Here is a 12,323-nt window from a genome sequence, read left to right as displayed (position 1 = left end):
GTGTATGTGTAGGTATGGATGCGCAAGAATCTACATGTGCATTTACATTATATGCCTGTGCACACTTGAATCAATAGACGTATGTCTGTATTCAGATTACATGTATGTGCATCTACAGGTATGTGCCTGTACATATTTATCTACTGGGCTGTTCCTGAGGTGGGACACTACGATAGTATGGCATTGCACTTGTATGTGTGAATTGTTGTCTCCCCGACATTGCCTGTTTAGGTTTTCTGTATACATGTGTCCACATGTACTTGTGTGCTGGAGTGCATGTCTGTGTGAAGGCTTGCATAGGCTTTATGGGAACGTTAGTGAATTGTTCCAGTGTGAGTCTATGTGCAATATTTAATGTGTAGCTATGTTTGTGTGCGTGCCTCTTCGTGTGCGAGTGCTGACATATCTTGGTATGTGTGTGCAGACTTGCAGGCCTGGCTATCTGTGTGTGTCTGTGTGTCTGGCCAATCTATTCTCAGATCTAGCTATGTTTGCATGGATGCGTGTGCATGTGTGTTTCTGTGTATGCATGTGAGTGCTTGCCACGTTGTAGGTCTGCTCTCAAATGTAGCTGTTGTTAATGGGTCGGTTGCGTGCATTTAAGCTGAACTGGTGTATGTTGTATTTCTGTGTGACTGTGATGGTGAGTGTGAATATATTCCCAAATCTATCGCTCCATTTCTTTCTCTGTGTGCTTGTATAGCTGTACATTTACCATTGCACTAATAATTGTGGCTTATTTCCCTTTGTGGTGTGGGATGTTTGTATATAATGTGCGTGTCCCTGCTTACCCTTTAGCTGGGTCTCTTGGCTCTGTGTAGATGCCAGTTTGTGCGTAGAAATGATAGTGTGTTTTACTGTAATATCTTTGGCTGCATGTTTGTTCCGTGTGTGTCTCTGTGTTTGTGTTCTTGGGTTTATTTCTGTGTTTCTGTGTATGGCTGTGGTCATCTATTTTTTTCTGGTGCGTGGCATAACATTGAGTTTCTCCTCCAAATGCAACTGTTACTGTGTGTTATTTTATGTTCTGTTCTGTTAAGCTTTTATATCGTACTTTGCCAGGTATTGTTATTGTAAGTGTTGCTATATCCTGCTGTGCACTGTCACGTCAGTTCATGATGTGTTCTGCTATGCTAAGCTTTCTTATATTATGCCACACTGTCCATATTCATACTGTATTATTCTGTATAGTATCCTACGGTGTGCTATGCCATGCTAGGCTGTATTATGATGCAAGTCTGTGTTATGCCGAACTGTTATCTCACATTAGGTTGTGTTATGCAGCACGGTGTGGAATGGTCAGGTATCGCGTATATGAGTTTGCGTGTGTATGGTATACTGTATATTTCGGCACTATATCGCCTTTTCTTTGCGTACCAAAAGACACCAGTGACGGTAGCAACACTCCTAATTGCCATCGTCCAACATGTCCATTTGTTTCAGTGTCGCCCTCTGAACATAAGCGCACCTGATGCAATGTTCAACCCACCATAACATAACAACGACCTAGCGGCCTGACTGCCGTTAAAGTGGGGGGTCGGCGCTTCATGGGTTCGTCGCACCACACACACAATCAAACACGGCGTCAATCTTCTCTGACGGAAGAACCTGGCTGGCTGCTGCATTGAAGCAGAGTGGAGCGTGAAAGCACTGGAGCGTTGAGCTGTGACAGGGAAGAGACGTCCCCTTTTCCACACTGACAATGCAGCACTTGTCTACATAATGGAGCGCCACAGTGACAACCTGCGCAGTCGAAGCACCGACAATATCAAGTGTTCTCACCTTACTATTATTATCGCCATTGGGAGGATGAGAGGCTGAGGTGGCCACGGTTGGCCTTCAACCCTGTAATCTTTAGGTTGCACATATTTATTTCTGAAACAGGCGCTTTAACCCACTGAAGTACGTGGTCCATATCCGACAACAGTTACGTGCAGGCTCTCTGCAGGAGTCACTATAACCCACTGAGCTACGTAGTGAAGTCTGACATCTCTGACTTACCAGTTACTTGCTGCTGTCTGCAGCATGAACATTAACCCACTAAGTTATTTTGTCATATTTGACCCCCTAAGGTATGTATGTTATAATTAGATCTTTGCAGCAGGCACTTTAAACTACTTGACTATCTAACCAACTCCAAATATTTGACTTGTCAGTTGCACAACCTCTCGGCAGATTGCGAACCATCTCCTTTTATGTGTGTCTTTGAAGGTGGTGCTTTGGGGTTAGTTTGCTATGTTTTTGTCCTGACAAAAGCAGGGAACAGAAATCACTCTATTCAACCACCAGAGAGAAAGTGGCCCTTGGCTTTGGAACCCAAGTAAACACTTCTCTGGGGGGTGAACGACTTTTTATCTAAGGATTCCCAGATATTTATTTCCCAAATCATGAAATACCGAACTTCACGCAACAGGCAGAGGTCAGTAAAATACCAGAATCACTTTAGCATTCTCTAGATTCCAGTCCATAGAAATTGTCTTCCACGAGCACCCGTAGACAATAATATTTTTTTCAAAGCTTGTATTTTCACTGATATGACCACTGAAGGCCCTGGTTTTATATTAAAACAGAGCTTTGGACTATACCATTTCCTGGCGTGTCACGCAGTTTGGTGCTTACTTTCCCTCCATGTTAAAGAACGGTTCATGTTTCAGGACCCAGGCTAATGTGCTGCATAGCTAAATAAATATAAGTGCCCAAAGGCGAGACCGATTGCATTGCAAATGCTTGTTTTCTCTCTCTTTTGCCTTCACACTCTCTGTATGCTCATTGTCTACCATTGTCTCTTTCTCCACATCCCCTTGTTATTCTAAGTTGCCCTTCCATCTTCACATTCCCTAGGTGCTGCCAGACAAAACCCCGCCTCCTTTACTGAGCAAGGCTGTGTGTCGGTAGCTCTCAGTTCAGTGGTGTAATGCAAAATGTTCAAGTCCCCCTTTAGACTGTGATGAGGGGCCTCAGCGTCTCCCAAATCACACACATTAATTGGTGCTGGGCTCCCAAGGGCCCCCCTGAACGGTTGTCCCCCTTCCCCCACGCTGCAGGGGCCTGCTAGGGAAAGCATAACTGTTTCTTATTCCATGCCATTGCACACATTCTGTAAGGCATGCAATGGCACAGCTTGGAGGGTGAGTGGCCCCCCTTCAAAACAAGTAACCCTGGAGGAATTGCAGTGCAGGGGCAGTGGGGGACCTCCATTACGCCCCTGTCTCGCTTGCCTCCTTCCCACACTTTTTCTGGTTGCTGCTATTGGCTTTTCCAATACTTGTAAAACTTAGCTACAAATAAAAAACAAATAAAGAACAGACTTATGATATACTTAGTTATATCACATAATTCTTAAATAACTACTTTTGACTATAAAATGCATTTTCTATACAATAAGGAGCTCAAGAGGGAAAAATCAGATTAGGCCGCCCTTCACTCAGCACGATTAGAGCAGGGAAACTCACAACAAGGCTTGAACAACATTTCAAAAATGAAAATCATGATGCTAGGTCGTTGGCCTGGGTAGTGTTGGAGAAAGTGGTGGGCGATACCTTGAATATGGAAAAAATATTATCCAAAAGAGAGGCCCGCTGGATTTTTGGGGAAAAAGCAGATCAAGTGGTGTTGAATGATTGTATAGAGTGGAATAGGGTCAGCATTTGACCCATTATATCAGGGCTCTGCTATTGATTGAGAATTACTGCTCCTCCACTTTTTCAGCAATGGGTGTCTCTTTGAGAAATCACACCAACAACTCTCTATAAATATATATCCCGACAGTCTCCTGTCTTTCAAACATATTGTTTTTAACAAAAGCAGCGTAGTTTGCTCCTAATGAAACTCTATGATATGGAATTGTTCTGCTTTACATCGTGGACTTTAAAACACAGCTTGAGTCATTCCGGCTATATGGTTTTTTGGATAACACTGACTATGTTTATAAAAAAAGAAGGGCTATAAACAATTGGTGTGTTGAATGTAAAAAATCTTACTACCCGAGTTATTAGAGGATGGACGATGCATGGCATTCATTTAAGATCTCTTCCAAATCAGTGTTTCTGTTTTAGAGTATCTTTACAATATGGCGCCTGTGTTGCAATGCCGATCACGTGACCGGAAAGTACGGCATTTCCCCGGTCGTCTCTGCCGGTTTTAAATGAGGAGACCTCGTTTGGGCATTACGCTGGAATGAGACAAGGCTCGCTGCGTGTCAAGACGCGGTAAGATCGTTGAAATTTACATGAGGGGCTGTTGTGAAACAGTGAATTTAAGTATAGAGGTGTAGCCCGTAATTCATTTGGAATGAAACGAGAGCACGTGTGTTCCCAAGTTTTTTGTAACTGTGGGAGATATAAATTGTGGAAAGAAATTGAAACCGGGATTACTGGCTGCAGTATACTACTTGAAAGCTATATGTCGGACATGTTGGACATAAGGTGAAAGTGGTTTTTGCTTTTAGTAGCATAGCGGGCTGGCAACTGAGGCTACTATGGGTGTCTGGTTGAAAATTCTGACATGAGCAAGTGGGTGGGATGTACAGGTGGCAAATAAATCTGAGCAGGGTCATAAATTGATCAGAACGGTTTATGATCATTTGCATGTACCTTTACATCTAGATAATACTTGTTGAGAAAAATGCCTCACATAAAGTCGCTAAAACATGTTTTTCATTGCAGAACAAGGACAACATAAGTAAGTGTCTTTTTTATGAAACAGGGCTATTAAGAGTTTATAGCTCCTGTGTGATGAGGTGGCTAGCTTGTACGAGGGGCCTTGGCTACTACCTGGTAAATATACATGCCCGGGTGCAAAGACATACAGTTTGAATGCATTAATTAGAATTCTGTACTGGCTGGATGTGCTTTTAATGAAACTCCCTTTGTTTAAACAGTCACTGGGTGTTCATAATAAGGGTCCAAAGAAGGTGGACGAAGTCCTCGTGCCCTGAAGAAATTGCCACTACAATTGACAGGAAATGAAACATGTCAGCCCATCATTACTTGGTCAGCAAACATGCAGTATGTTTTTATTTTGAATAAGCCCACGAGTTTAGAATAAAAGTGATTCTCTGGTGACTGTGTGGCTTATCTCAATTTTAATTACACATGGTTGTATTGTGTGATTTTTACACATATGTTCATCGGTTTCGCTGGTTTTCTGTACACCAATTATTTTTGCTTTTCACGAGGTAGCAAGCTATGATGAGAAACGTGGGCATAACTGGTGATATTTAACCAGTAAGCCCCTTTGGTGGTGCGCGCGTGAGGTGCTACCACGTTTTCTCACATTTTCCACTTTGGTACACATATGTGTGTTATATACACCTGTTAAAGTATGGGTGATTTTCCTTGAACTCAGTGACTGTTGATTCTTAGGTTGGTTCTTTTAACAATAAAATATAAGTCAATTATGAGTAGGGACAATACTCCCAAAAAGTGAAGGGTTGTTGTTGAGGAAGAAAATAAACTTCCAATCCCACTCATGAAGTAAATAGGATTTTTGCTTGAGCAGGTTAGGCCTAATGGTTGGTGTTTATGACTGTGAGTGGAGGGCGACCTAATCTGATTTTTCCCTCTTGAGCTCCTTATTGTATAGAAGATTTGTGTACGGCGGCTCAGCCGTGAGAGTTTTTTGTGAAAAGAAGTTGTCTCATGTTCCAGTCAGTATGGAATAATTATCTGCATTCTTGATACCCATTGTTATGAGTCTAGTACATTTGTATTAGGTTCCCTATTAGGTTTGAGACTCTATCAGGTGGATAGACATTGTTTAGCCTTCTCAGATGACCAGATAGCTGCCATTCTGTCAGGTCCTTCTCACTTCCCTGAGGCATCATTAGCAAACCCCACATCAGCTAGGGAGGAATGGGACAAATTGAGTACCCTTAAGAAAAAACAAGTAAGGGTAGCTCTGCATGGTGCATTGATGACAGAATATCTTTGAGCAGGTGCAGCCCCAGCGAGCCTATTGGTGCGGGTTGAACCCAGCATTTTTCTGGAAGATATTCAGTTCCGGGTCGATTTTAGTTACATTGTCAATAAATGTACCCGGCTATTCCTGATTATTAATACCGCCAAGAGGCTCAGTGAAGAACTCCTTAAAGAGATTGTTGATTTGGAGGAGAGTATTAAAAGAGACACCACTCTTGCTGATACAAAGGAGCAGTAGGCAATGATTCAGGAAGACCTGTTTGATTATAAAAAGTATATGATTAATCAAAAAATAAAAGGTTTAAAACGCAACCTAGAACGGTTTACCCACGCATGAGCATTTTCCTATGTTGAGGATAGTTACTATCAACAAGGAACTGAACAAACACAACGGGGTGGCCTGGTAAGGGGAGGGAGACAACCAGCTAGGTGCACACCATACAACTGGATGTTTGATAATACTTCCAGAGAAGAGGACGATGTAGGAGCACAGGAAGACAAAACTAATAGGGTTAGATTTAACCAGCAAGAGCAATCTAACGAAGATTTGGGAGCATTACTGTGCTCTTTTTTAGGACAAAATCAGAGAAGCCACAGAGGGGGTGGTCAAAGAGGCAGAGGACAAATACGACAGAATCAGGATCGGACATGGCAGACCTTTTCGCCGCGAATTACTCGCAGCCGGGGGAGGAACCAGCTGTGAACGATATCGTGGTCAATCTGTCTGACCATGTACTTACCTCAAGTGAACTGCAGGTATTGAATAAAGGGTTGGGATTTGTTCCCACCCCTACACACGACTCTTTTAAATATAGTATTGAATTTCAAGAAACTATGAGAAAAATTAAACTCAAAAAGTTTTGGAAATAAAACACAGGATCCCCAATCTCTATTTTGTACCAACCTACATCGGCCTTCAGAGTTTTGCCCTTCCTCTTCGTGTTTAGGTCTGGAGGTTTTGGTGTTTGAAAACAAAGTATTAGATGAGATCACTTCCCTAGAGTGTACTGCACACCATCACACTTTTAACAACATGAGCAGAGATGACTGGCGGGCAGTTAGGAGTCTACAAGACAACCCTTTGATCACTATAAAATCAGCGGAAAAAGGTGGTGCGGTGGTTGTTATGAATACCACTGATTATGAGAATGAAGTTATGAGACTGCTAGGCATGCGGGAGAATTACCGGCAGTTGGCCCGTGACCCTGTAAATGAATTGTTGGAAATTATCAAGCAGCTTGTAGGTGAGGCAAAAGAGGAAAAATGGATCACTGTTAAACATGCAGAGTTTTTGGTTAATTCCAAACCAAGAACTCCAGCTTTTTACATATTGCTGAAAATATATAAGGCCCAGCTGCCCCCGCCGGGTCGCCCAATTGTTTCGGGTATACAGTCGGTTCTTGAGCCTTTGTCATAATTTGCCGATTTCTTTTTAAGAGAGTCGGTCATAAAACAACCTGCGTATGTTCAGGATACCAGGGATATCCTCAACATTTGGGAGGACACATATTTTGATTCCCAGCATTAGTTTTTGGTGACAATTGACATTGAGTCACTGTGTACTTGCATACCCCAAGATGCCACGCTGGTGGCAGCAGCGCGGGCACTTGGGGAGCAAGAGTGGTTTTATGACACTCCACAATCCTTTGTCTTACAGTGCATTGAAATTGCTCTAACTCAAAATTAGTTCAGCTACAAAAATTACCTTTCTCTGCAAGTCTCGGGGACTTCTATGGGCGCGACCTTCGCGCCCAGTCTGGCCTGCATTTATGTGGGCCAGTTTGAGGAACACTGCATTTTTCATTCGTCGAACCCCTTCCAGAGAAATATTCGCCTCTGGAAGCGGTATATTGCTGATGTTTTATGTATTTGGTCAGGCACTGAGTTAGTGTTGCTTGAATTTCTGAATTGGTTGAATACATTAGATGGTAGTCTTAGGTTTGCCTGGTCTTTCAGTAATGAAAAAGCAGTTTATCTGAACTTGGATATAATAGCGAGTGATGACAAACTCTGTACCACGATGCATCAGAAGGCAACTGATAGGAATTCACTGTTGCATTACAATTAATTCCATCCGCGGGCACTTAGAGATAACTTGCCTGTAGGGCAGTTTCTGCGGTACCGTAGGAACTGCTCATCCACAAATGACTTTGTACAGCAGTCAGAGGTGTTATGCGATAAATTGGTGGAGAGACATGAAGAGAACACACTTCAAGACAGTACCCCAGGAAGACAGTCATGAATGCCAGAAAAAGGGCTTTGAATACTCCACGAAGTGTATTGTTGGAGAAAACTGTCTTCCGGTGGTTATGACCTTCGACCCTTTGGCGAATATGTTGTGCGAGGCTATTCATAAACATTGGGCCACACTGTCGACTTCGGACTTTAATATGCCTCCACCTAGATTTTCTTTTGGAAGGGCGGGTAACCTGAAGGATAAATTGGTACATTCTCGCCCAAAACTATGCCCAAAAGAATCTACACTCCCTGCCAGACATTACCCATGTGTGTCATGTTCAGTTTGTGATCTTACGATGAGGACAAATAAAGTGGAGCTATCTGATGGGCAGGCATGGGACCTGACAAAGATTACAAATTGCAATTCAGTGAATGTGATTTATCGGTTGACGTGTGTATGTGATCTACATTATATAGGGCTCACATGCAGAAAAATCAAGATCCACATTCAGGAGCACCTCAGCACGATTAGAGCAGGTAAACTCACAACAAGGCTCGTACAACATTTCAAAAATGAAAATCACGATGCCAGGTCGTTGGCCTGGGTAGTGTTGGAGAAAGTGGTGGGCGACACCTTGAATATGGAAAAAATATTATCCAAAAGAGAGGACCGCTGGATTTTTTTTGAAAAAGCAGATCAAGTCTGGTTGAATGACTGTATGGAGTGGAATAGGGTCAGAATTTGGCCCATTATATCAGGGCTCTGCTATTGATTGAGAATTACTGCTCCCCCATTTGGTTCAGCGATGGGTGTCTCTTTGAGAAATCACACCAACAACTCTCTATAAATATATAGCCCGACAGTCTCCCGTCTTTCAAACATATTGTTTTTGATAAAAGCGGCGTAGTTTGCTCCTATTGAAACTCTATGATAAGGAATTGTTCTGCTTTACATCGTGGGCTTTAAAACACAGCTTGACTCATTCCGGCTATATAGTTTTTTGGATAACACTGACTATGTTTATAAAAAAAGAAGGGCTATAAACAATTGGTGTGTTGAATGTAAAAAATCTTAATACCCGAGTTATAAGAGGATGGACGATGCATGGCATTCATTTAAGATCTCTTCCAAATCAGTGTTTCTGGTTTAGAGTACCTTTACAATATGGCGCCTGTATTGCAATGCCGATCACGTGACCGGAAAGTACGGCATCTCCCCGGTCGTCTCTGCCGGTTTTAAATGAGGAGACTGCGTTTGGGCATTACGCTGGAATGAGACAAGGCTCGCTGCATGTCAAGACGCGGTAAGATCGTTGAAATTTACACGAGGGGCTGTTGTGAAACAGTGAATTCCAGTATAGAGGTGTAGCCCGTAATTCATTTTGAATGAAACGAGAGCACGTGTGCTCCCAAGGTTTTTATAACTGTGGGAGATATCAATTTTGGAAAGAAATTGAAGCCGGCTTTACTGGCTGCAGTATACTATTTGAAAGCTATATGTCCTACATGTTGGACATAAGGTGAAAGTGGTTTTTGCTTTTAGTAGCATAGTGTGCTGGCAACTGAGGCTACTATGGGTGTCTGGTTGAAAATTCTGACATGAGCAAGTGAGTAGGATGTACAGGTTGCAAATAAATCTGAACAGGGTCATAAAGTGATCATAACGGTTTATGATCATTTGAATGTACCTTTACATCTAGATAATACTTGTTGAGAAAACTGTCTCACATGAAATCGCTAAAACATGTTTTTCCTTGCAGAACAAGGACAACATAAGTGTCTTTCTTATGAAACAGGGCTATTAAGAGTATATAGCTCCTGTGTGATGAGGTGGCTAGCTGGTACGAGGGGCCTTGGATACTGCCTGGTAAATATACATGCCTGGGTGCAAAGACATACAGTTTGAATGCATTAATTAGAATTCTGTACTGGCTGGATGTGCTTTTAATGAACCTCCTTTTGTTTAAACAGTCACTGGGTGTTCATAATAAGGGTCCAGAAAAGGTGGACGAAGTCCTCGTGCCCTGAAGAAATTGCCACTACAATTGACAGGCAATGAAACACATCGGCCCATCATTTCTTGGTTTGCAAACATGCAGTATGTTTTTATTTTGAATAAGCCCACGAGTTTAGAATAAAAGTGGTTCTCTGGTGACTGTGTGGCTTATCTCAATTTTAATTACACAGGGTTGTATTGTGTGATTTTTACACATATGTTCACCGGTTTCACTGATTTTCTGGACGCCAATTATTTATGTTTTTCACGAGGTAGCAACCTATGATGAGAAACTCGGACATAACTGGTGATATTTAACCAGTAAGCCCCTTTGGTGGTGCGCACGTGAGGTGCTACCTCGTTTTCTCACATTTTTCACTTTGGTACACATATGTGTGTTATATACACCTGTTAAAGTATGGGGTATTTTCCGTGTACTCAGTGACTGTTGATTCTTAGGTTGGTTCTTTTAACAATAAAATATAAGGCAATTATGAGTAGGGACTATACTCCCAAAAAGTGAAGGGTTGTTGTTGAGGAAGAAAATAATCTTCCAATCCCACTCATGCATTTTTTATTAATATATTCATCATTGTAAACGATGATGCATATAGAGGAGAACAAACTTGGATTTATATAAGGTTAAGTATTATAGGAAATACTGTGGCTCTGAAAATAGCTAAGTTATTACCTTATGGATTATAGACGGGAGACTAATGGAATCTTATGTCTCTTATATATTTAGAAAACGGAGAGAAGAAGTGATTTTACTCACTTAAGAGAGACGATATTCATTGAACACTAGTATCTTTATAAGACTGGGATTTATATTCACGAAATACCATTCAGGAGGTATGTGTTAAAGTATTATATACAGTTGAAATTTGTAACGATAAGATTAGATTATAATATTCAATTATAATGATGTTAAGAGCAGTAGATTTAGAATGTTTTTTAAGTAATAATACATGATCAAGAAATTTGGGGTCAGCATTTTTTGTGATTGCATATGTACAGCATAGGAATGATTATACTTTTTGTAGAAATTATGTGATCTGTTTGTGGGTAAATGACTCGTTTTTCAAATTGTTATAAAGGCAGGTTTTGGGTCAACAAAAATATATAGATTTTTATTGTATGGATTAGTGATATGTTCTTTTCTATCTTTACAGCCCTGATGAGGTCCCTTGAGGGACAAAACGCGTTTACTGACAGATGGACGACTGGATGCGGCGACTATAAACTAAGCACAAGACGAAGCATTGAAATAACAAAGTGGAGTCCGGACACTGTGTGCCCCAATGGCACAACCATGAGATTGTTGACAGTTCGAGCCACTTTTGTTGGGATGCCAAAGATGTTGATTCCTGCCCAAATAGAATTGCTTTAAGCCCTGATGAGGTCCCTTGAGGGACGAAACGCGTTGGCTGTGGTTATGTAACTAATTTTTGTTAAATTAATGGATTGGACCACTGAGAATTGTTGAAACAACATCTTTGAAAAATACAAGAAAGAATAAAAGAAATTCATTTGGAAGAAAAAACACCTTTTTTTGAACTCTGTTTCTTTTTGGACTGCAATAATTGATTGTTAGATATTGATTGCTTTTCCATTCATTCTGGAGATTGATATCGCAATATAATAAATAAAAATGAATTGGTGGAAAAAATATGTATTATAAAATTTAAATGTTGTTTGTATTTATATTTCAAAATGTACTTTTTAAATGATGTAAATGTAAAAATTAAAAAGAAAACAAATTAAATGAATTTATTGTAAATGGTTAAGGAATTTGTATAAATTTGTAATTAAAAACATTTAATGCAACGGAATAAGGAATATGTTTTTGCGTTTGGTTAATAAAGTTATGTTAAATTTATTTGATACTTTAAACAACAAGATACTGAAAAAGTTATATTAAAATATTATAATTTTAGTTATTAATTTTAAGAAAAATTAGTAGTGTTTTTGGAAAATTGAAAATAGAAAAACTTAATTACATTTGGAGAGAGAATACTAATGTATTTAAAAAATCATATTGTTAATTTTATAGGGTGACTTATTTTGGAATATTTATTAGTAAATGATGTATGATCTCTTTTCAATTTCTACTTTGACATTATTTATATTTTAGAGGTTACAATAAGTCACCATTGTTTACTGTTTAGCACCTTGTATGGTTTAAGATACATTGGTGTGGTAATAGTTAAATATTTAAGTTTAATGATGAA

General features: G+C 40.4%; 1 long non-coding RNA gene across 1 annotated transcript; it reads left to right on the top strand.

Moving 5' to 3' along the window:
* The first annotated feature begins 9,856 nt into the window (after nt 1–9,856).
* Nucleotides 9,857–11,931, top strand: LOC146855310 (uncharacterized). The gene is made up of 3 exons (XR_014980811.1): nt 9,857–9,963; nt 10,838–10,944; nt 11,265–11,931. It is a non-coding gene; the product is annotated as an uncharacterized LOC146855310 (long non-coding RNA).
* Nucleotides 11,932–12,323: the final 392 nt, after the last annotated feature.

The sequence above is a fragment of the Triturus cristatus genome, chromosome 4_1, assembly GCF_964204655.1.
Source record: "Triturus cristatus chromosome 4_1, aTriCri1.1, whole genome shotgun sequence".
NCBI lineage: Eukaryota > Metazoa > Chordata > Amphibia > Caudata > Salamandridae > Triturus > Triturus cristatus.
This window is presented reverse-complemented; position numbering and strand designations above follow the sequence as displayed.